General features: G+C 37.7%; 1 protein-coding gene across 3 annotated transcripts in view; it reads left to right on the top strand.

Moving 5' to 3' along the window:
* LOC147830147 (uncharacterized) overlaps positions 1–24,710 on the top strand; it is a 350,272-nt gene that overhangs the window by 75,837 nt on the left and 249,725 nt on the right. Inside the window, exon 2 of one of the 3 annotated variants that reach the window (XM_087194144.1) lies at positions 12–85. The exons of the other annotated variants lie outside the window; for them this stretch is intronic. The gene's annotated coding sequence lies outside the window, so the exon portion shown is untranslated. The remainder of the gene's footprint in view (positions 1–11; positions 86–24,710) is intronic. 3 annotated transcript variants of the gene reach the window in all.

Here is a 24,710-nt window from a genome sequence, read left to right on the forward strand (position 1 = left end):
TTTTCTTCCAGAAAAGGCAAGTTTCATCACTGCTGAAGACTTGATGAGAGCAAAACCTGTTTCTCTATGTCATCGTTTTGAAGTGGTAATTTTCAGCAGCCCTTTTATCAGCACCGGCTGCTTCACCATGCCTACTTATGCTATGAACCCCAGTTCTTGCTTTAAAATTGTGAAACCACCACTTACTGACACGAAATGTTCACCATTGTCACTTGTTGATGGATTATCCTTTATAAGATCTACATTCATAGCCCTAGCTTTTTCACAAATTATAGACTCAGGCTATAACCTGCCATCTGCCTTTCATTTATCCATACTAATATGTAATAGCCTTTCTACTTCATCTAACATTGTTGATTGACCTACTAATTTGAGTAACACCTTTAGCAACACTGGCTTCCTTATACAAATCTTTTCTCTCTAAAATTGTCAAGATGGTGGATTTCAACATGCTGCACATATTAACAAGACCAGTCACGTGAGCGCCACTCTCATATTTCTCCACAATTTCCTTCTTCTTTTCAATTGTGATTGCTTTCTATATGTTCCCTTCTTTAGTTTCTTTTATAGCTTTTTTGGGGCCACTTTGATAGCAGTAATTGTAGTGATTATATAAATCAATGACTAATGTCATGTCCACAAACATGTGCATCTGGGCTCAGACTGATGCTTACGTATGCTTACATACATTTTTCTGGGATTGTGAGTCTTTGCTTATAACCACACAAGTGGCAAGGATTCAGGTCATAACTCAAGACTTTGGTTGTAAGTTAAAACTAAAATTCTGGTTGAAACCCAAATTGTTCACATATGAGGCTGGTCATAATTTGAGGGTCTACTGTATTTAGACAAATATGATAGATTTTTGTTCTTTTAAGTTTTTTAAAATATACATTATCTGATATAAGACAATTGCATGGAGGAAAAGGGATCTAGATAGAGGAAAAAACTCTGATTTTATTTGAAATGGAAAAGTATTGATTCTTAGTATACTGAGAAAATGTAAGTGTATGTACCTCCTTGCCTGTAAATAACAAAGAGAAATAATAAAAAGGTAGAATATGTAAATTAAAATGGGTTGCTACAAATGTTAAAATAACCCAATAAAAGAAGGAAAGGGTAAGAGAGGAAGGAAAAAAGGAGTAAAGAATAAACAAATAATAAATTGGTAAGCATAAATACATACATATAAGTAATAACATTAAATGTAAATGATATAAGCATGCCAATTATAAAACAGATAATCAGAATGGGTGAAAATTTGGCACTAAACTATATGCCACCTACAAGAAACCTACTTTAGTGCCATTATCTCTTGGTTTCTTCTTTGTCAGAGAATCTTTTTTGTCTCTGCGTAACAACTTTGAATATAATTATACACAGTGTATAATACTTATAAGCAAATGGATAAAGTTGAAGGAAAAACGACAAATTCACAATGTAAGTATGAAAATTTTACCTGAGTGTGGTGGCACACACCTGTAATCCCAGCACCTGGGAGGTTGAACCAGGAGGATAACTGGGAGTTTGGGACCAGCCTGGGCTACATAGTGAGTTCAAGATGAGCCTGAATTATACAGCAAGACCCTATCTAAAAAGAAAGTATGAATGTTCTAAAATTTATAAAGACAAAAATAACCACCTAATAGCCAAAAAACTTTTTTTCAAAAAAAAGGGTAAAGTCGGAGTTCTTGTGCCACATGACAAGGCTTACTACAATGTTACAATAGCAAATATAATATGGTGTTGATGAAGAGATAGATATGTTGATTAGTGTTATCTTAAAAAATTTTCTTTTTAAATTTTATTTTATTGGTACATTTTAGGTATATAATATAATAATATTCATCTTTGGAAATGTCCACCTTTACATAATCTTTCTTGGTTCTTATTTTTCCCCCGTCCCCTGCCCTCCCTTCAACCCCTCCATCCCTCCCTATTTACAAAGACCTTGTTTCCATTTTTTCATTTTCTCATGTTAATTCCATTCCCTTCTTTCCTTTCCCCTACCCATCTCACTTCCCCTTCTCCTTTGCCCCTTTTCTTCCTATTTCACATTATCTACAATACCATTTAGTCCTTATTTACATTTTCAATTTCTCACACTAGAGAAACTATTCGGTATTTATACATGTGTGTCCTATTAATTTCAATTAAGAGTATCGCCTCAATGTGCATCCATTTAGCTATAAATGTCTCTAATTTCTCATTTTTTATGGCTGAGCAGTATTCCATTTTATAAAAAAACCCAGATTTTCTTTATCCACTCTCCAGTTGATGGGCAATTGGGCTGCTTCCAAGTTTTAGCTATTACAACTTGTGCTGCTATGAACATGGGTGCACATATATTGCTGTGGTATAATTCTTTTAATTCCTTGGGGAAGATACCCAGCAGTGGAATAGCGGGGTCAAATGGGACTTCCAGTCCTAGTTCTTTGAGGTATCTCCATACTGATTTCCACAGTGGTTGCCCCAGTCTACACTCCCACCAGCAGTGGAGCAGGATTCCTCTTTCCCCACAGCCCCTCCAGCATTTGTTATTCGTTGATTTCATGATAGTAGCCATTCTTTGTGGGGTGAGGTGGAATCTCAGCTTTGTTTTCATTTGCATCAATTGAATGACCAGTGATGTTGAACATTTTTTTATATGTTTATTTGCCATTTCTACTTCTTTGTATGAGAAATGTCTGTTCATTTCAGATGCCCATTTTTGGATTGGGTCTATAAATTTGGGAGGTCTGATTTTTTTAAGTTCTCTATAGATTTGAGATAGTAGACCTTTGTCTGAGGAAAAGTAAGTAAAGGTTTTTTCCCCCATTGTGGGTTGTCTCTTCACACTGCTGGTGGTTTCTCTTGCTGTGCAGAAGCTTTTTAATAAGAAGAGATCCCACTTGTTGACTGTGCTAGTTCATGGGCAACTGAGGTTTTGTCCATAAAATCTTTTCCTACACCAATGTCTTCAAGAGTTCTACCTAACCTCTGTTCTAGGCATTTCAGTGTTTCTATTTTAATATTTAGATCCTTAATCCATTTCAATTTTAGTTTAGTGTATGGTGAGAGATATAGGTCTAGTTTTAATCTTTGGCAAGTTTAAACCCAATTTTTCTAGGCTCTCTTTCCTCCAGTGAGGGTGTTTGGCTCCTTTGTCGAAGATGAGGTGGCTGAGTGTGTCTGGAGTTGTTTCTGCATCTTCTAATCTATTTCACTGGTCCTCAGGTCTGTTTCTTTGCCAGTACAATGCTGTTTTTACCACAGTAGCTTTGTCATATAGTTGCAGGTTGGGGACTGTGATACCCCCTGCCATGTCTCTGTTACCTAGAATTGCTTTTGCTGTTCTAGGTCTCTTGTTCCAGGTGAATTTTTGGATTGTTTTCTCAAGGTCCATGAAGTATGCTGCTGGGATTTCAATTTGGATTGGATTGAATCTATATACCAGTTTTGGAAGTATGGCCATTTTCACTATGTTGATTCTTCCTACCCAGGACCAGGGGATGTCTTTCCATTTTCTGATATCATCTTCAATCTCTCTTTTCAGAGTGCTATAGTTTTCAGAGAAGAAGTCTTTGATTTCTTTTGGTAGGTTGATTCCTAGGTATTTCAGTTTTTTTAATGCTATTGTGAAAAGAATTGTTTGCTCTCTCTCTCTCTCTCAGTGAGTCTGTTGTTCATGTAGAGGAAAGCTATTGATTTTTGTGTGTTGACCTTGTATCCAGCTACTCTACTGAATTTGGTTATTAAGTCTAGAAGACTTTTTTTTGAGTTCTTGGGGTCTTCTGTATAGAGTATCATGTCATGTGCAAATAATGACAATTTGACTTCATTTCCTATCTTTATTCCTTTTATTTCTTTTTCTCCTTGAATTGCTGTGGCTAATTTTTGCAAAACTATATTGACCAGGAGTGGTGATAGTGGACATGCTTGTCTTGTTCCTGATTTTAGTGTGAAGGATTTCAGTTTTTGACCATTTAGTATGATATTGGCTGTTGGTTTTTCATAGATGGCTTTTATCAGATTGAGGTAGAGACTGTCTATTCCAGTTTTTTGTAGGGTTTTTATCATAATGGGTGTTGGATTTTGTCGAATGCTTTTTCTGCATCTATTCAGATGATTATATGGTTTTTGTCCTTGGCTCTATTGATATAGTGTATTACATTTACTGATTTGCATATGTTGAACCATCCCTGCATCCCTGGAATGAATCCCATTTGTTCAGGGTGTATGATCTTCATGATCTTCTGCATTCTATTTGCCAGTATCTTATTAAGGATTTTCGCATCTATGTTCATTAGTGAGATTGGCCTATAGTTCTCTTTCTCGGTTGGGTCTTTCTCTGCTTTGGGGTTCAAGGTGATGCTTGCTTGCAGGAATGAATTTGGGAGTATTGCTTCCCTTTCAATTTCATTGAAGAGTTTAAACAATAGTGGCAGTAGTTCCTCTCTAAATGTCTTGTAGAATTCAACAGTGAAGCCATCAGGACATGAGCTTTTCTTAGTTGGTAAGTTTTTAATTACATTTTCAATTTCATTGCTTGATAATGGGTTGTTTAGAATTTTTAGATCTTCTTCATTCAACTTTGGTAATTCATACATATGTAGGAATCTGTCTATTTCTTCTGTGTTTTCCATCTTATAGGCGTATGGATTCTGGAAGTAGATGTTGATGATCCTGTGAATTTCTGCTGGGTCTGTTGTCATTTCACCCTTTTCATTCCCAACTGCACAGATTTGGGCCTTTTCTTTCCTTTTTCTGATAAGGTTGGCTAAGGGTTTGTCAATTTTGTTGATTCTTTTCAAGAACCAATTCTTGGCTTCATTGATTTTTTTGTACTGTTCTCTTAGTCTCCATTGCATTGATTTCTGCCCTGATCTTTATAATTTCCTCCCTTGTATGAGCTTTGGGTTTTTCCTGCTCTTCTTTTTCTAGAAGCTTGAGGTTCCACATCAGGTTGTTTAATTGGGCTCATTCTGTTTTCCTAATATGAGTATTCATTGCTATGAATTTCCCTAGTAAGACTACTTTCATTGCATCCCATAGATTCTGATATGTTATATTGTCATTTAATTGAAGGAACTGTCTGATTTTTTCTTCAATTTCCTCTGTTACCCATTGGTTATTCAGAAGTGTGTTGTTCAATTTTCATATGTATATGAATTTTTGCAGTTTCTTTTGCTATTGATCTCCAATTTCGTAGTACTATGGTCCGATAATATACAGGGGATAACTTCAGTTCTTTTGCACTTACTTAAACATGTTGTATGATTGAGTATGTGATGTAGTTTGAAGAATGACCCATGTGCAGCTGAAAGAAATGTGTATTCTGATTTTGTGGGGTGGAACACTCTGTAAACATCTATTAAGTTCATTTGTTCAAGAGTGTGATTGAGTTCTAGTATTTCATTGCTCATTTTTTGTCTAGTTGATCTATCTGTGTGTGACAGTGGGGTATTGAGGTCCCCCACCATTATTGTATTAGTGCATATATGACTTTTCATGTCTGTTAGTATTTGTTTTATATAGTTGGGCAGAGTAGTGTTTGGTGCATAGATATTTATGATTGTTATCTCTTCCTCTTGGATTGTTCCCTTTATAAGGATGTAGTGTCCTTCATTGTCTCTCTTAATCAGTGTTGGTTTGAAATCCACTTGATCTGCAAATAGGATAGGTATTCCTTCTTTTTTTCGGGTTCCTGTCACATGCAGTATTGTTTTCCTCCCTTTAACTTTCAGTCTATGAGTTTCTTTTTGAATTAAGTATGTTTCTTGCATGCAACATATTGTTGGATCTTGCTTCTTGACCCATTCTGCCGGTCTGTTTCTTTTGATTGGTGAATTGAGAGCATTAACGTTGATGGTTAAAACTGATATGTATTGACTTATCATTGTCATGGCTTTTTCTTTTCGTTGGATTCTCCCCCTTTGCATTTAAGTTCTTGTCGCACCCAACAGATTCATTCTGCTGGGCTTTCTGGGATTGTGATCCACATTGTCTTTTGTAGGATGTTGTGTAAAATTTTTTGGAGTGCTGGGTTGGTATTCATGAGTTCCTAAGGTGCTCTCTGTCATGAAAGTATCTTATTTCTCCATCAATTTTGATAGATAGTTTTGCAGGGTACGTCAATCTGGGTTGGAGGCTGTTTTCCCTTAGGGCTTGAGACACATTGCTCCATGCTCTTCTTGCCTTGTAGTTTTGTGTTGAGAAGTCTGCTGTGATTCTGATGGGCTTTCCATTGTATGTGATTTGTTTCTTTTCTGTAACTGCTTGTAGAATTTTGTTCTTCTGTTGCATTTCTGGACTCTTATCAGTTATAAGCCTATGTGTAGAATTGTTTTGTTCAAGGCTAGTTGGAGTCCTGTATGCCTCACTTGTCTGTATGTCAAGTCCTTTTCCCCTGCTTGGGAAGTTTTCTGCCATCACTTCTGTGAGGAGCTTTTTTTATGTCATCTGCACTCTCTCCTCTTTCTTCATTGACTCCAATCAGTCTTATGTTATTCTTCTTTGCATCATCTAACAGCTGCTGGATTGATTTCTCATGGCCCCTTACAATTTTAAAGCAATTTTTCTTTTCCTGGTCACTAATTGCGATCTTATCATCTATATCTGAAATTCTGTCCTCATATTGGTTCTGCTGCATAGACTTTCAGTGGAGTTTTTAATCTCCTGGAAATCTGTTTGCATCTGTTTTATGGATTCCATTTGTTTCCTATGTTGGGATTCCATCATGTTCCTGAGCTCCTCTCTAGATTTATTAATATGTCTTGCACTATGAGCACAATGTCTGCTGTTATCTGAGAAATTATTTCTGATTTCATTTTTTATATATCCTCTTTTCTTGTCAGTTTAGGGAGTCCAGGTGGTTGAGTATCAGATTGTTCCATCTCATTTCCCTTTGGGGTTGCTGTAGGTGATCTGGAAGTCTACTTTTGAGACTTGTTTACATGTCTTCTCATTTCAACTGGGGTGGGAGGTTGGGACGGTTGTGGTGGTGTGTGGTGTGTGGTTGTGTGTGTGTTGCTGGTGCCCTCCCAGCTCACCTCCTCTGCACTGGGAGTCATGGTAGGGTGGCCCAGAGGCCTCCTCTGTTCTGGGAGCATTGGTATGGCCGACCAGAAGCCTCCTCTGTGCTGGGAGCAGTGCTAAGGGGGGCCAGAAGCCTCCTCTAAGCTGGGAGTGGTGGTATGGCAGCCCAGAAGCCTCTTCTGTGCTAGGATCGGTGGTAAGGTGGCCTGGAAGCCTCCTCTGCACTGGGAGTGGTGCCAAGGTGGCCCTGAAGCCTCCTCTGTGCTGGGAGAGGTGGTATGGCGGGCCAGAAGCCTCCTCTGTGCTGAGAGTGGTGGTACGGTGGGCCAGAAGTCTCCTCTGTGCTGGGAGTGGTGCCAAGGCAGCCCAGAACCCTCCTCTGTGCTGAGAGTGGTGGTACGGTGGCCTGAAAGCCTCCTCTACACTGGGAGCTTTGCCAAGGTGGCCCAGAAGCCTCCTCTGCACTGGGAGCGGTGCTACGGCAGGCCGGAAGTCTCCTCTGCACTGGGAGCAGTGCTAAGCTGGCCTGGAAGCCTCCTCTCCACTGGGAGCAGTGGTAGGGTGGGTCAGAAGCCTCCTCTGTCTAAAATTTTTAAAAAATAGGCTCTCACTATGTAGCCCAGACTGGTCTTGAACTCATAGCAATTCTCCTGTGTCAGCCTCCCAAGTGCTGGGCTTAAAGGCATGTACAACTACACCTGGCTAGATTACTGATTTCAGATAGAGAGTTCAGAAATTGGCCTGTTCATATATGGACAGTTGACTTTGAGTGAAATTGCATAATACAAAAGAAGTTCATATTTTCTGGCTGGTCTTGCAAACTTCAAAGTTAGTCCCAATGTAACTTACCAGTTTTATTTTCTTTAACATTTTTGTTGCATCCTGTAAACTCTATAGGTGTTTATCATTCTCTGAAATACAGTATTATTTCAGACCTTTACATTTTGCATATTCTGTTCAATTAGCCAGTTGTATTCATTGCTCCCATTTCCCCTCTTCCCCACTCATGATAAATTTCTTCTTATATCTTTTAATACCATGCAGATTTCTCTTTTTTTGTGAAATAAACCCCTTCCTGGTCACATTCTGTCATTATAGTACTTTTTGCATACTTAAGACAAGGTAATGCAAGTATTTGTTTACATATCTATTTAGTTCAATAGAATGTGAGTTCCTCGATGAGAGGAACTGTTTATTTCCATGTCTTGAACCTTAGCCCAGTGCCTGACATAATAACCACTCAGGCAATGTTTGTAGATTTATTGAACAATTTATTGAGTAAAAGAGTTAATGCACTGTAGTGGTTTATCATACATTGAGTGTCTATCCTGGGAGAATCTGGCACATTTATAAATTTCATAAATTTCCCTTTATAGTGAAATGAGTGCCTGAAAGAGATTGTGAAACTCTTGTGGCACAGTTTGTTCCCTCTTTATTCATAGACTCAGAGCAGAAGGCTTTGGATTGAGTTATGACTGTAGTTACTAAGCATTCCTCTTAGAATTCCTAAGCATGACCAAGTGTTGACATATGCAAAATTAAATTTGTCTGAAGACGCAAGGAATTCAAGCCCCAAAAATATTTTAGAATTTTTCTCTTCTTAAAGAGTCCGATAAATTCTAACATTTCCATATCATAAAAATATCTTTTTAGTAGGGCCTTGCCAAAAGGAGGTGCTCAATAAATACTTTTTAAATGAATTGAATTTTTTTCCTGTATCTAGGGAGATTATATTAGCAAATGGCACCCAAGCATATGCTCCCTTATGCATCTGTGTATGAACATCAACCTGAGAATTATGTACTATTGGGTCTCTGACCTTTGAGTTCATCTTGTTGAACATCCTAAAATTTTAGATGAAGAAATTGAAGCCTGGACGGATGAGACTTTCAGTTGGATTGTGTAAAATTGATGTTTTTATTGTTCAAAAATAGTCTATAATTGGCTATTTCATTGTTGCAACTAAAAAAGTCAAAATGTACATTGCCTGTCAAGATATAGGACACTCCCTGAGGCTGATGGAACAAATGAATTAATGTTTAAAGTAAAAATTATACACCAAATGGCTTAGCTTTGAAGTTGTCAGAGGATCATAGTTCTGTGGTTTACCAGTTACACTTCATCAGGGATACATTTGGATCATATGGTGAAACTTAATAATTTGCATCAAATGTCAGGAAGAGAAACTTATGAAGAATAACTGGTTGATTTTTTTAAAAAATCTGAGCTGTGAAGATTTTCTCACTAAATATTTTAAAAACATAATTTTAAACCAATGTGGTTTAAATTTTAAACCACATATATTTCAAAGGGCTGGAATTTCTCAATATATTCCTATTTCTTAAACATTCTAGATCCCACCTAAAATAAAGAAATGTAATTGAAAGTAAGGATTATTTTATTTGTTCTGCCCTGCATTTGCAGTAAGCTAGGCTTACTGTGGGGACTGCATTTCATTTTCAGAATGAGCTTTCAACAGGAAACAGTCTGCTCATGCAAGCGTGACAGGAGAGGAATGTGACCTGTGATGATATTTTTACCTAAGAAAGGGTTTTGGCTCAGGGATTTCTTTGGTAACTCTCTTTGTTATATTTTCCCCCATTGCCACATGCAGTCTAGTTGGAACGTTGCTTCATAAACACAGACAACTCAACCTAAAGCCACCCTGTGGATGTCTCCTCGTTCTCTGCTGTTTCTGTAGCCTTCCTAGCAGAAGAAATGTGACATTACATTTTTAGCCAGATATGTCATCGTGACCCTAGAGTTTTCAGGGGTTTCTAAACTTGGAAATCTGGGCCTGTGAAGATGAAATGGAACACAGATACAACTTCCTGGACAATCAGTTTATTTGTTTTTCATTTGATAATCGCTTTAGTGATTACCTTTGTCTGAAAACTTAACAAATATTTCACCTCACTGTTTTGCTTTATGTTTACTGAAAAAAATCAGCAATAAGCACTGTTTTAAAAATGTGTCTCATGTTTCTTGTTTTTAAATGAACATATTCAGATTCACTGAATAGCCTACCCAGTTAATTTTATGGACAGTTAAATGTTTTATGACTGCCTGCAAATATAGCCTATATTTACAAGTATAATCCATAAATTCCATGAGGGCACGAATTGTCAGTGTAGTTCACTCTCAGAATCCCAGCATCTGGTACCCTGCCTGGCACAGAGTAGGAGTTCAAGAAGTATGTGTTGCATAAACTAATGAAAATAGAAATATTGCCCTTGATCTCTGAAAGAGATAGTTATGCAGACTTATAAAAATTAACTTATGGGGCTGGGGATTTAGCTTTGTGGTTCTGCTGCCTGCCTCCCAAGTTCAAGGACCCAAGTTTGATCCCTGGTACCAAAAAAAAAAAATTAACTTAATTAAATATTCAATTATGGAGGATAAAGAAGACAAAAATTGTTATTCTGATATAAAACATAGTCTAGGAAGGCAAGTGCCTGTGAGAGGTTATTACCACAATTCTCTCGCTTCCACTCTTGAGCCTTAGAATCAGAAAGAAACATTAGAGATCATCAGGTCAAATTGCTTATTGACAAAAGTTCATCCAGCCTTCCATTGATTATAAAATAGTGACAAGGTTCTCACTAATTAATAGTCTGTTTTATGGGAAAATTCCTATAGGGTCAAACTTAACTTGTGTGTTATTTCCACACAATGTCACTAGTCCTGCTTGCTGTAAGTGTGACCAGGTTCCAATCCTGGCCTGAGTTCAGGTTCCATATGCTTTATATCATCACTAGTATAGATCTATTTTGGGATAAGGGCCGAACTAGATAATAAGCTTCTCCAATTCTTGGCACTAAGTCTGAATTACCATGCTTAGCACCCCCTAGTGTTCTTTTATTCCCCCCTAGTGTTCTTATCTCATACGCTGTTTATGGGAATGTAGATTGCTAAGGACTTCTTTCCAGAGCAATTTGGCCCCATGTGAAATTGTACCATTGCATCCAGAAATTCCATTTTTAGGAATTTGCCCTGAAAAAATACTTTCAAAGTTGTACAAAAATAGATAACCAAAGATGCTTATGGGTGATACAGGATACTCATTATTAAAATTTTAAACCCATCCCAGCTCCCGGAAGGAGGCTCCCCCACTGCCATTCCACGTTCCTAGGGCAGAGAAGGTGAGTCAGTCCCAGCACCCGGAAGAAGGCTCCCTAGCCGCCATTCCACACCTCTAGGGCAGAGAAGGTGAGCTGCACGGGTGCCACAAGCCCCCCACTCCCGTGGAAATGAGAAGACACATAAACAAGTCTCAAAAACAGACTTCCAGATCACCTACAGCAACCCCAAAGGGAAATGAGATGGAACAATCTGATAGTCAACCACCTGGACTCTCTGAACTGGCAACAAAAGAGGATCTGGGAAAAATGAAATCAGAAATAATTTCTCAGATAACAGCAAAGATTGTGCTCATAGTGCAAGACATGATTAATAAATCTAGAGAGGACACAGAAAAAAAATAGAGGATCTGAGGAACATGATAGAATCCCAACATAGGAAACGAATGGAATCCATAAAACAGATGCAAACAGATTTCCAGGAGATTAAAAACTCCATCGAAAGTCTATGCAACAGAATGAACCAATGTGAGGACAGAATTTCAGATGTAGAAAATAAGATTGCAATTAGCAACCAGGAAAAGAAAAATTGCTTTAAAATTGTAAAGAACCATGAGAAATCAATCCAGTAGCTGCTAGACGATGCAAAGAAGAATAACATAAGACTGATTGGAGTCAATGAAGAAAGAGGAGAGAGTGCAGATGACGTAAAAAAACTGTTCACAGAAGTGATGGCAGAAAACTTCCCAACGAGGGGAAAAGAACTTGACATACAGATAAGTGAGGCATATAGGACTCCAGCTAGCCTTGATCAAAAAAAATCTACACATAGGCATATAATAGTTAGGATTCCAGAAATCCAACAGAAGAACAAAATTCTACAAGCAGTGAGAGAAAAGAAACATCACATACAAAGGAAAGCCCATCAGAATCACAGAAGACTTCTCAATGCAAACCCTCAAGGCAAGAAGAGCTTGGAGTGATGTATTTCAAGCCCTAAGGGAAAACAGCCTCCAACCCAGATTGATGTACCCTGCAAAACTATCTTTCAGAATTGATGGAGAAATAAGATACTTTCATGATAAAGAGCACCTCAGGAACTTCATGAATACCAGCCCAGCACTCCCAAAAATTTTAGACAGTATCCTAGGAAAAGACAATGAGGACCACAACCCCAGGAACTCCAGCAGAATGAATCTATTGGGTGTGACAAATTAAACACAAAGGGGGAGAATCCAACAAAAAGAAAGAGTCATGACAAGGCTTCTAAAACTTTTAACTTCATCTCCCTAATGAGTGTATAATTCAATGTTGTTATTGTAGTGATTAGTATTTTTCTGATTCTAGAGTTGCACACCTTTCCTTGTGCTGTACTGGCTATTTATCATCTTCTTGTGTGTACTTTTTAATTGAGTTGTCTATTAATGAGCTGTAAGAGTGCTTTATATATTCTGGTCCTAGGTTATATGCATTGTAAATATGGTCTGTTTAAGGACTACTTTTCATTTTAATGATGTCATTTCAAGTTCTGAATTTTGATGGAATCTCATTTATCAATTTTTTTTCTTTTATACATCATGTTTTTTGTATCCTAGGTAGTTCTTGCCTACCCTAAATTCATAAACGTTTTCCCTTATAATTTCTTCTTCAAGTTTTATACTTTTAGTCTTTCATATTTAGGTTCATAGATCCTTTCAAGTTATTTTTATGTATGGAAATAAAGGGTTGAGGTTAAGTTTTTATATACGGATACCAGGTATTCTAGTGCCACTCGCTGAAAACAGTATCTTTTCCTTGGCTCTTGAATTGAGTTTGTATTCTATAAAATGTTAATGTTAAATAATCTTTCAAAACTCAGTGGACCATATATGTGTGGTTCTATTTCTAGATTCTCTGTTTTATTCAAATGATCTATATATGTCTTTCCTTACACCAACACTGCCTTGATTACTGTGGCTTTAGATGAAGTCTTAAAATTAGGTACTAAATGTCTTCCAGCACTGTTTTTTTTTCTTTTTACTTTTCTTGGTCCTTTGTACTCCTACATAATTTTTAAATTTCAATATCCAATTCTTCATTTATAGCAAGTATACATAGACCTGAATTTTTATATATACCTTGTGTTTTCTAATCCTAAATTCAAATACAAGTTCTAGGGGCTCCTAGAGATTTCTTAGTATTTTCTCTGTAGATGATCATTTCATCTACATATAAAGATTTTGCTTCTACTTTGCCAATCCTATCCTAATTGTGTCATTTTATTGCCAGACTATTTTGGTGGGGCCTAGGTTTCAAAGTTTAATGGACAGATAAAGAGTAAGCATATCTGCCCTTGTTCCCCACCTTAAGGAGAAAGCATTGTATCTTCTCCATTCATATAAGGCATTCTTGCTGGAATGGAGTACATGTCTTTAATCTGTTGAGCAGATTCTGTTCTACTTCTAGTCTCCTGATAGCTTTTACCATGAACAGCTGTAGAATTTAGTCTGATACTTTTTTACCAACTAGTGATATGATCATATGGCTTTTTCCTTTCCTCTGTTAAAATGATGACTTTTGGGGGTGGATCTTCCAATGCTGAACCAACACTGCCATCCTTGTAGTAAAACCACTTTCTACATATTGCCAGATCTGACTTCTAATAGTTTATTTTATTAAACAAATTTCTATCTATGTTCATACGTTTTTCTTCTATTATCTTTATCCAGTTTTAGGATTAGCACAACATTGATTTACTAAAATGAGGGTAGAAGTGTTCCTTCTTTTTTCTGCTTTAAATGTTTGATATAATTTATCAGTTAAATGTATATGAGCCTGCTGTTGTCATATAGGTAGGTTTTCAAGCTAGGAATATACTTTCTTTAATAGGTGCTATTCAAATTTTATTTTTCCTCCCTAGTTAGTTTCATTAATTTGCCTTCCAAGGTACTTCTTAGAAGTTGTCAAATTTATTTCAAAACAGATTTTTGTAATATGCTTTCTATATCCTTTAAAATTCTGTATAATCTGTGGTAATGTCTCCTAGATCTTGATATTTTAATTTTAAAAATGTATAATTGATATTGTGCAATAGGAAGTAAAGGTCTAAAGGAGCAGGGGAAGTGGGAGGGGTAGGGGAAAGGAAAGAAGGGCAAAAAATATATGAGAAAAGGAAAAAAATGGAAACAAAATCTTTGCAAATAGGGAAGGGTGGAGGGGGTGAAGGGAGGGCAGGGGAAGGGGGAAAAAAAAATAAGAACCAAGATACTCATGTAATGTTACAAGATCCCAGTGATGTATGTAAATGTATTTTATACCTAAAATGTACCAATAAACTTAATGGGGGAAAAAATAAAATTTTAAACCAACTTAAATGTTTATCAGTATGAGGTAGGTAAATAAGCTGGATGGATCTATTCAGTGCAACAGAGTTATGGCAAAGAATGAGATGGAGCTACATATATCTAATTGAAAGCTGATGATGGTATAATGTTAAATTTTAAAATATCATAAAACATGTATAACATGATAAAATTTTAATAACTGTGTAACAACACATCGTGTTACTATGTTATAAAAAAACTTTGAAAGATTACCAAGCTGCAAATGCTAATTTCTAAGGGATAGCATTATGATGGACTCTTAAGTTTTACTTAATATACTTCTATAGTCTTTGAATATTTTAACTGAGCAAGTATTACTTTTGTAATCAGAAAAAATTAGACATTTAAAAATGTCACTTAGAATTATAGACTATTAGGCCTGAAATAGACCTTGCATTGCGGGTCATTAGAATTAATATGATGTAACAAACTTATTTTTCAGATGAGAAAATTAAGTTCTACAAATGTGAAATGAGTTATCAAAAGTTAGTAGCATTAAATAAAACTTAAGACTTAGAAAAAAAAAGTTAGTAGCAGGGCCAGGGATTTAGCTCAGTGGTTCTGGCGCCTGCCTCGAAAGCACAAGGCCCTGAGTTCAATCGCCGGTACCAAAAAAAAAAATGTAGCAAAAGTAGTTAGTAGCAAATCCGTTCTTAGAACCTACATTTAGTACTCTGAATTATACCATAGTACCTGTAGAAAGCCACACATATTTATGGAAAAAATAATATGGAAAAGTATTATCAAATGGTGATACATCCAAAATTGATATGTAGATTTAATGCAATCTCAATCAAAATACCAATGGCATTCCTCACAAAGCTAAAAAAAAAATCCTAAAATTCATATGGACCAGAGAGACCCAGAATAGCAAAAGCAATCCTGAGCAACAGAGCAAAACAGAGGCATCACAATCCCAGATTTCAAGTTATATTACAAAGCTGCAGTGATAAAACCAGCATGGTACTGGCACATAAACAGATATGTGGGTCAGTGGAACAAAATAGAGGATGCAGAACTAACCCTAGGAACATTCAGCTATGTCTTAGTTACTTTTCTTGTTGCTTAGTTACAAAATACCTGATACCCAAAGTTAGAGGAAGAAAGGTTTATTCTTAGAGGAAGAAAAGTTACAGTTTGTAGAGGTTTTAGTCTCTAATAAACTGTCTCCAAGGCACGGCAGCATGACAGGGGCGCGTTGCAGAGCAGACAGGATGCAGCAGCAGCATCAAGCCTGCCTCCTTTCTGTCATTTCCATCCAGTCTACAAACCTATCAACTGGTGTCACCCATACCCAGGGTGGGACACCCTTGATCCCAGCATCACACCCTTAATACCAATATCACACCCTTAATCCACATTCACACACCCTAATCCAGCCACCTTCAAAACTCTCCACCTATGACTGCATGAGGCTTTGGGGGTTCATCTAGATACAAGCCATAATGAGTTATCTGGTCTTTGACAAGGGGGCCAAAAACACATGCTGGAGGAAAGATAGCCTCTTTAACAAATGGTACTGGAAAAATTGTCTATTCACATGCAGAAAACCGAATCTAGACACATTTCTTACCATGTACTAAACAAGAGTCAATATAACTCAAAGATCTCAATATTAGAATAGAAACACTTAATTTGCTGGAAGATAAAGTAGGTAAAATTCTGCATCTACTGATAAGATCATATGGTTTTTATTCTTGGCTCTGTTAATAAAGTATATTACATTTATTGATTTGCGTGTGTTGAACCATCCCTGCATTCCTGGGATGAATCCAACTTGGTCATGGTGTATAACCTTTTCAATGATTTGGTGAATTCTGTTTGCCAGTACCTTCTTGAGGAGTTTTGCATCTATGTTCATTAGAGAATTGGCTTGTAATTCTCTTTTTTTGGCTGGATCCTTCTCTGGTTTTGATAGGAGGGTAATAATGCTTGCTTCCAGGAATGAATCTGGGAGTATTACTTCCCTTTCAATTTCATTAAAGAGTATGAGAAGTAGAAGCATTAGATCTTTTCTAAATTTCTTGAAGAATTCAGAGTGAATCTGTCAAGGCCTGGGATTTTCTTTCTTAGTAGGTTTTTAATTACATCTTCAATTTCATTGACTGATACTGGGTTACTCAGAATTTTTATATCTTCTTGATTCAGTTTGGTGTAGGCAAAGACTTTATGAACTAAACCCTGATTGCACAGGAACTATCACAAAGAATCAATAACTTGGATCTCATCTTATGAAAAAGCTTTTGCACAGCAAGAGAAACCACCAACAGAGTGAAGAGACAGCCCATAATGTGGGAAAAAATTTTTGCCAGCTGTTCCTCAGAAGAAGAACTACTATGTAGAATATATAAAGAACTCAAAAAGTCAGACCTCCCCAAATGTAAAGACTCAATCCAAAAACAGGCATCTGAAATGAATAGATGCCTCAGATGAAGAAGTAGAAATGGAAAAAATAAATATATGAAAAAATGTTCAACATCACTGGTCATTTGAGTGATGCAAATCAAAACAATGCTGAGAATCCATCTCACTCCAGAGAGAATGGCTATTTTTTTTTAAGAATAGCTATTATTAAGAAATGAACCAGTGGGCCAGGGATTTAGCTCAGTGGTTCTGGCTCCTGCCTCACAAGCGCAAGTTCCCAAGTTCGATCCCCGGTACCAAAAAAAAGAAAAAAAAGAAAAGAAATGAACCAGTAACAAATGCTGGCAGGGCTGTGGGGGAAAAGCAACCCTTCTCCACTGTTGGTGGGAGTGTAGACTGGTGCAAGCACTGTGGAAATCAGTGTGGAGATACCTAAAAAAAACTAGGATTACAGGTCCCATTTGACCCAGCTATTCCCCTTCTTGGTATCTTCCCAAAAGAATTAAAAGTATCTCATACCATGGTGATATATGCACACCCATGGTTATAGCAGCACAATTTGTAATAGCTAAATCTTGAAAATAGCCCAAATGCTCATCAACCAATGAATGTGTAAAGATGTATTTTTTTATACAGTGGAGTACTACTCTGCCATAAAAAGGATGCACTTGAGACATTTATAGCTAAATGAATGCACCTTGAGACCATACTCTTAAGTGAAATAAATCGGACACACATGTTTAAATATCACATTGTTTCTCTAGTGTGAGAAACTAAAAGTGGAAATAAGGATTAAAATGTATAATAGTTAATTGGGAAATGGGAAGAAAGTGTTCAAATGAGAAGGAGAACAAGGGCAGGGTGGGAGGGAAAAGAAGGGACAAAAGAAAAAGAGAAAGAAAAAATAGCAACAACATTTTTGTGTATAAGAAGCAGAAGAGGGGTCAAAGTGAGGGGGGAATGGGAAAAAAGCAAGATATATCATATACAGGTACAAATTCCCTATGATGAATGTTATCATTATGTATATCTAAAATGTACCAAAAATGTCTTTTGGAATAGAAATAAAATAAATAGGATTTTGGAGAGAGGAAAAAATAGATAAAGTTCTTGAAGTCATAGGCATAGGCAAGGACTTTCTGAACAGTACCCCAATTGCACAAGAAATAACATCAAGAATCAACAAATGGGATTATATAAAATTTAAAAGTTTCTGCAAGCAAAGGAAATAACCAACAGAAGAAGAGACAACTTACAGAATGGGAAAAACTTTTGCTAGCTACACCTTGGACAGAGGACTAACATTTAAACTATATAAAGAACTCAAAAAATTAGAGCCATCCCCAAATTAAGGACCCAGTCAAAACTGAACAGCTAGGGCTAGGGATTTAGCTCAGTGGTTACACTGCCTGCCTTGCAAGCACAAGGACCTGGGTTCGATCCCCAGTACCAAAAAAAAAAAAAAAAAGAACAACTGAAATAAATAGACCCTTCTCAGAAAAAAGTACAAATGGCCAATAAATACATGAAAAAATATTCAACATCACTAGGTGTTAGAAAAATGCAAATTAAAACAACACTGAGATTCCATCTTGCTCCAAAAGGAATGACTATAATCAAGAAATCAAATAGTAACAAATGCTGAAGAGGTTGTAGGGAAAAGGAAACCTTCTACATTGTTGATGAGAATGTAAACTAGTACAACCACTATGGAAATCATTATGGTGAGTCCTCAAAAGACTAAAAATAGAAAATCCATTCAGCTGAGTATTCCCTTTCTAGATATCTCCCTGAACAAGTTAGAGACATCATGTTAGAGTGGTACACACATAACTATGTTTATAGCAGTACATCTCATAATAGCTAAATCTTAGAAGCAGTGTATATGTCCATCAACAGGTGAATGGATAAAAATGGGGTCTTTATACACAATGGAGTACTACTGTGTCATAAAGAAGGATACGTTTGAGTCATCTGTGGAAAATGGATGTACCTTGAGACCATAATATTAAGTGAAATAAATCAGACACACAGTTTAAATATCATATGGTTTCTCTTATATGAGAGATACAAAATATAAATGAATTAAAGAGCAAAATAAAAGATGGATAATAGGAACCAGGGAGATAGATCTTTTTGTAAATGGGAAGGAGCCCAAGAGATGGGAGGGAGTGTTGAAAGAGGAGAGGGAAGAGGGGTGAAAAAAGAATTAAGATGAGTTATGTACATGACCAACTCCCCATGGGGAATGTAATCATTATGTACTGCGAACATGTACTAATAAAAAAATTTGCTCAAAGAAAAGTCTATATTGTTTTTAAAAGTGTCTCATCCTTAGAGCAATATGAGAGTAACAATTCCACAAATTATATAGACTTTTTAAAAGCCTGACTGTTTCTTTGTAGTTGATTAGCTGCAATGTTCTCAATCTTAGCAGAGAGAATTAAATCCATGTGAAGGGTTGTATAATGCACTAGTAGCAGAGCTGGAACTCTAGTTCAAACCCTGGTCTCAGGAGTTTCAATCAATGACTCTGTTGACTTTGTCACGTTGCTTCCTACAAATCGATACACATTTATTAAAATGTCTGTCACTGTGCTAGATATTGCTGCCAAAAATATACTAGGCATAGCTCATATTCTTGAAAAATAGAATGTTCCAATTAAATGTGCATCGAGACTTTAACATAGATAAGATCAATTGAATTGAGAAAATCTAATGAATTAAATCTCAAGATTTGATTGATTCTTTGGCCTTAAATGCAAACTGATGTATAGGGGGAGTGTTTTCCCTTATCCTAATTAAACACTTCAAGGCATGGTTTCTCTTATATGAGAATTATACAAAACCTTACAACTGTCTCAAAGAGAAGGGTTATTATATTCATTAGGAAATGAAGACACAGACATGAAATGGTTTGTACATTAGTCATCAAGAACAGGAACAACTCTAGGATCCCTTAATTCAGGGTGATTCCCAGAAAACCACACCTCTCATGATTCTAAATTAACTTTGGGCCACTCCTACAATCCTGGACGTGTCTGAAAAGTGAATAGATGCGTGGCGCAGTGGTGAATGCCTGTAATCCCAGATACTTTGAGGTCAGCCTGGGCAACTTAGTGAGAAAATGAAAAAGAGCTGGAGATGTAACTCAGTGTGAGAGGAGCCTGGATTCAATCCCAAGTACCACACACACACACACACACACACACACACACATACTTTTAGGCTAAGTCAGCCACCAATATAGTTGAACCTGACTCATCTGAAGCAGAGTCCACCAATCTGTGGCTTCTAACCTAGGTGTTTGTTCCACTAGAACTAGGGAATCATTTATTAGTCTGTGGGTGAGGCTGCATGTATCAACAGCCAAGTCACTAGCAGATGAATGGAAACCACGAAATTAAAGGTGTTGCTGGCACCAAGACCCAAACTAAAAGTGCTGATACAGGAATGTCAATCTCTAAACATTTTCAGACAAGTTAGGAACACAAGCAAGACCAGCTCCGGGCAGATCCCATCTGTGTGACTGGCAGCAACACAGAAAAAACTGTCCTGGCTTTGCTCATTTACTCTCAGGCACTAAGGCTGCATCAGCCCCTTTGCGCCCTGGCTGTTTTATGCAAATTTTAAGATACAGCCATTTTTTATTCCAGGGGTATTTTCTTAATCATCTTCAGATTCTGCTTCCTTAGCAGGTTACTTTCACTGTAGTAAAAATAAAGAAATAATAAGTCTCTGATCCCCTGTGTAGTTTTAAAGCATTGAGCCACTCTTCCGGGACTCCTTAGACTTCTCTTTCTGAGGGAAGATTTAGAAGAGGGATAACAGTGTTTATGTCTGGCACAACACAGCCATGATGAGGGACATTGCTTGGTTGAGCTTGTGATCTTCTATAATCATTCTCCAGGATGGCTTTTTCTGGGCCCAGATTAGTGAACTAAATGAAGATATATTGGGAGTCAATATCTTTGCTTCCTTTAGATCTTTAAATATAGCACCCATCTCCATCGTTATCTCCAAGAAGCAATATTGTTTTTGACTTACCACGGTGGCTGTGAGGAAGGACAATTTCAAACGTCTACTTGCCATTCTCCACTATGATAGCTCTCACCAAATAGGCTAAGGGGCACTCTGGGGGGTGACTCCAGCTTCAAGTTGCTGCCGTTAGTGTCATAGGAATGATTACAGTATACTCTTTCTGTGGTGTTAGTCAGCTGGATTCTGGGTCTGAAAATCTGCTGAAGTCTGGAAACTGAGCAAAGGATCTTGACATTTTATGAGTGTGACTGCCCTTGGCCTGCCTCTTGCTCTTTCCTTCTAGTTCTACTTCTAGTTCTACTTCCAGTTTAGTTCTTGTTCTCCTGCTTTCTTCTTTAGCTTCAGCAGCACCTTTGCTGGCTGCCTTTCTATTTTTCTCCTAGGAAAACCATGTTTTATCAGCCATCTCCACAACTTCCCTCAGGTCAGCACCCCTGGCTGTGTGATCTTGCTGGTCATTATGTTAACTGCAGCCTCCTGACTTCTGGCAGTTAAGTGCAGTCATCTGGCTTCTACTGCTTTGGGGATTCGGTCATTATGAATATTCATGGACCAGTTCTGGGATGGCCTCTCCTACTATCAAGCTTGGCTTTCAGAAGAACCACGGCTGAACTTAGTGATGTAGCAGCTCCTCATGGTGGATTCTTGATGGTCTCGGTGGACAATATCTTCTTGGTCCTCTTTTGGAACATAACCCTCTCTTACGGCCTTACATAATACAGTATGTGCATTCTAGCATGCACTAGAGACAGTCTGGGTTCTTTTCCAAGTTTTAAGTCCTGTGTCCCATGAAAGTATCTTCAAGTCAATGATTTTTTTTTGTTTGCTTATCTCTGTCTTACATTCTGGCTCCTTTAATCAAATATCCTTAAAATCCAGTCGCAGTGTCTGTCCTGCTCCTGCTGGTACATGCACACTAACTCTTACTACTTCTTTGATGTAGAGTCTTTTATCAGCCCCAGTAGGTCTTCAGCTTGGTAACAGTGAGAGAGCGAAGTCCCTAAAGGCAACACGTTAGGCCTCTATAGCATTTTCCAGCACAAAGTGAGGTTCTTTCTCTTTCTAGGAGTTGGTAGACCACTTCTGCAAGCTCTGAGGGTTCACGGGGATCTCACAGCTCTTATCTTAAGGAGTCATCCATCAGATGATCCCATCTTATTTTTCTGCTTCTCTGTTTTTCCTAACTCCTCACTTTACCATACCAGACCTGTCTTCACTGATCATTCAAACATCCTAGAACCTTGCAACTCTAATTCTTAGATCTGCAGCCTGATGTTCCTCTATTTCTTCTTTTCCACTGCAAAAGATAAGAACCTCTTTGTTAAAGCAACTATTGAGTTCCTCTCAACTGCTTGCCAGTTGCCCCTTGTTTCTCATTACTCCTGTTCAGGGCATGAGCACAACTAAGCAGGAACCATCCTTCTTGGTAAGCTTGGCTGTCTTTGTAGTCACTTTGTTGCCTTTCAGATGTCTGAAAAACTGAGCCCGGATGGATGTTCCCTTCTACTGAGACAGGTCATCTCTGGTGAAATCTTTTAACAACTGAGCCCCCACCTCGACTAGGGACTCTACTTACCACGCAGGATGGTCCCCTCTTAATCTATTGTTTGGTGAGTGAGACAATCTCAAATCGTTATTTTCCTGCCTGTGTTCTCAGACCACTGTCTGTACCAGCTGTGTTAGTTTGGATCCATCCCAAGGAAATGTCAAGATGAGCTTAGACTTGAAAAAGGTTTACTAAGGGAGATAGCAGGAAGAGGTGAAGAAAATATTTAGATCAACAATGTGGAAGAGAAGGAAGGGAGGAGGACAAATTAGGAGGGGCCTCAGACTATAGTGCAGTGTCAAATCATTGTCACTGAGGAGTCCTGGTGATGGCAAAGTGGGCCTTCTTGGGTTTCTCTGCTGTGCCCCTTCATTGGGTGGGAGCAGCCCAGGATGGGAAGCCTGGCTTTGGGGCAAATGCAGTGCTGGGTCCAGAGGGACGGATCTGAGGGTGTCCATCAGTTTTGCTGTTCACAACAGGGGGCCTGAGAGGAGCATTTTCATGACTGTTCCACACAGCAACCCAGATTTATAATCTTCACTGAGTTAGACATGTATTTTATACTAGAAGGTAGATGAGAGCAGATGAGCTCAGTTGATACTTCTGAGATAGAGTATTTTAACCTCATGATAATCATGCTTTTAATTTTAAAGACAAATTCAGCAACCTAAATAAATGTTTACATCATACCTAAGTGGCACAAAAATCTGGCCCGGGTTAGATAATCCAAATCAAAAATTTCCTTTCTCTTTGGTTCCATAGTGGCTTTTTGGATCTTAAATATGTGGAGTATTCATTTTACAAATGGGTGTGCCTTGGTAAAGCAGTGTTTCAGCTCATGCTACCAATAGCGTGTAAAACTTTGAACCTACTGAGTGGTCTTCAGAGGCAAAGTCACACTGATCTGTAGTACAGTGCAGTGTGATTGCTTCATGACTCTTATACAGTGGTTTCCCCTCCACCCACCCAAAGTAGCTATTTGTCCTATTTCACCTTTTGCCCTGGTTTGCTTCTTTTTTTTTTGGACACTTCAGTGGTATTATAAATTCCCAAATACCATACAAAAAAGGCTGATAATTGCCAGTGAGATTGATCATAATGATGTGCTTTGACATTTGCCAATTTAGGAGATTTCCTTGGTTCACACTGGATATTTTCAACTGGTATCCTGTTAGGTAAAATTCTTATACTACAGTATGTGCTTTTCCCCATCATCTGTATTAATTATTGTTTTTCTAATGTCTTTCCAAGTTCATTTCTTCTGTTACCATCTCTCTTTTGTTTCTCTTTTAGTTTTTTGGGGAGTAGAATAAATGCTGGGTGGAAAAAATAAGGTTAGAGCATGATTTTGCCTATGTTCATTGCATTTTCAGGACTCTTTGGTCTTATTAGGAAGAGAAATTCCCCAGATACCAGTATAGCTAAGCTAAGTCAGATAACTTGGTACCTATCCATCTCCAAAGACACCTTGGATTTATAATGGAGATAAGGCAGAGAAATGAGAGATTACAAGTTAGTGACTCCTGTTAAGGGATGTAGGAGTTCCCTGAGTCTGATGAATAAATAGTATCTGATCTTAAGGTCAAAACAGAAAATATGAGCTGGGGTCAGCAGTTGGGATATGCAGGAGTCTATAGGCTGATAAGTACTATTAAGTTTGAATTTGCAAACTGTAATCAATTGGGCTATAGAATACATATAATTTTTGAAGCTTATTTGTCTTTTGTGACATACTTTAGATTTTCCTACCCTTCCTGTGATCTGACAGCATACCATAAACCATTTTTTTTTGGTACCAGGGTTCAAACTTGGGGCCTCGCACTTGCAGGGCGGGTGGTGGAACTACTGAGCTAAATCCTTCCACCTTAAACCATTTTTAATGCACTATCTTCTATGGTTATTGGTTAGATTGTGGCCCAGGGGTTGGGGAACCCTTGTTTTAAAGAACTAGCCATCTTATGCTGAGCATGGTGGCATTTGTTTGCAGTCCTGGCAACTCAGGAGGCCAAGGTAAGAGGATTATTTGAGCCCACAAATTCTTCAAGATCAGCCTGACCAATATAGTGAGACCCAGTCTCAAAGAAAAAGAAAAAATATCCCCCTTAGCTTTCTGGAAGGGTTCTAGCTCTTGAAAAGTTGTACCTCCCGAGCCTCTTTGTCTACAAATTCTTTTCCCTCCTTCCTCTCCCCCAAACAAATACAATTTAATTCAACAACAACAACAACAACAACAACAACAACAACAACAAAATCATCATCATCATCATCATCATCATCATCAAAAATAATTAAATTCCATGT

This window comes from Heterocephalus glaber, unplaced genomic scaffold (assembly GCF_053883595.1).
Source record: "Heterocephalus glaber isolate CG9 unplaced genomic scaffold, H.glaber_assembly_v1.0 deba00000331, whole genome shotgun sequence".
In the NCBI taxonomy this organism is placed as follows: domain Eukaryota; kingdom Metazoa; phylum Chordata; class Mammalia; order Rodentia; family Bathyergidae; genus Heterocephalus; species Heterocephalus glaber.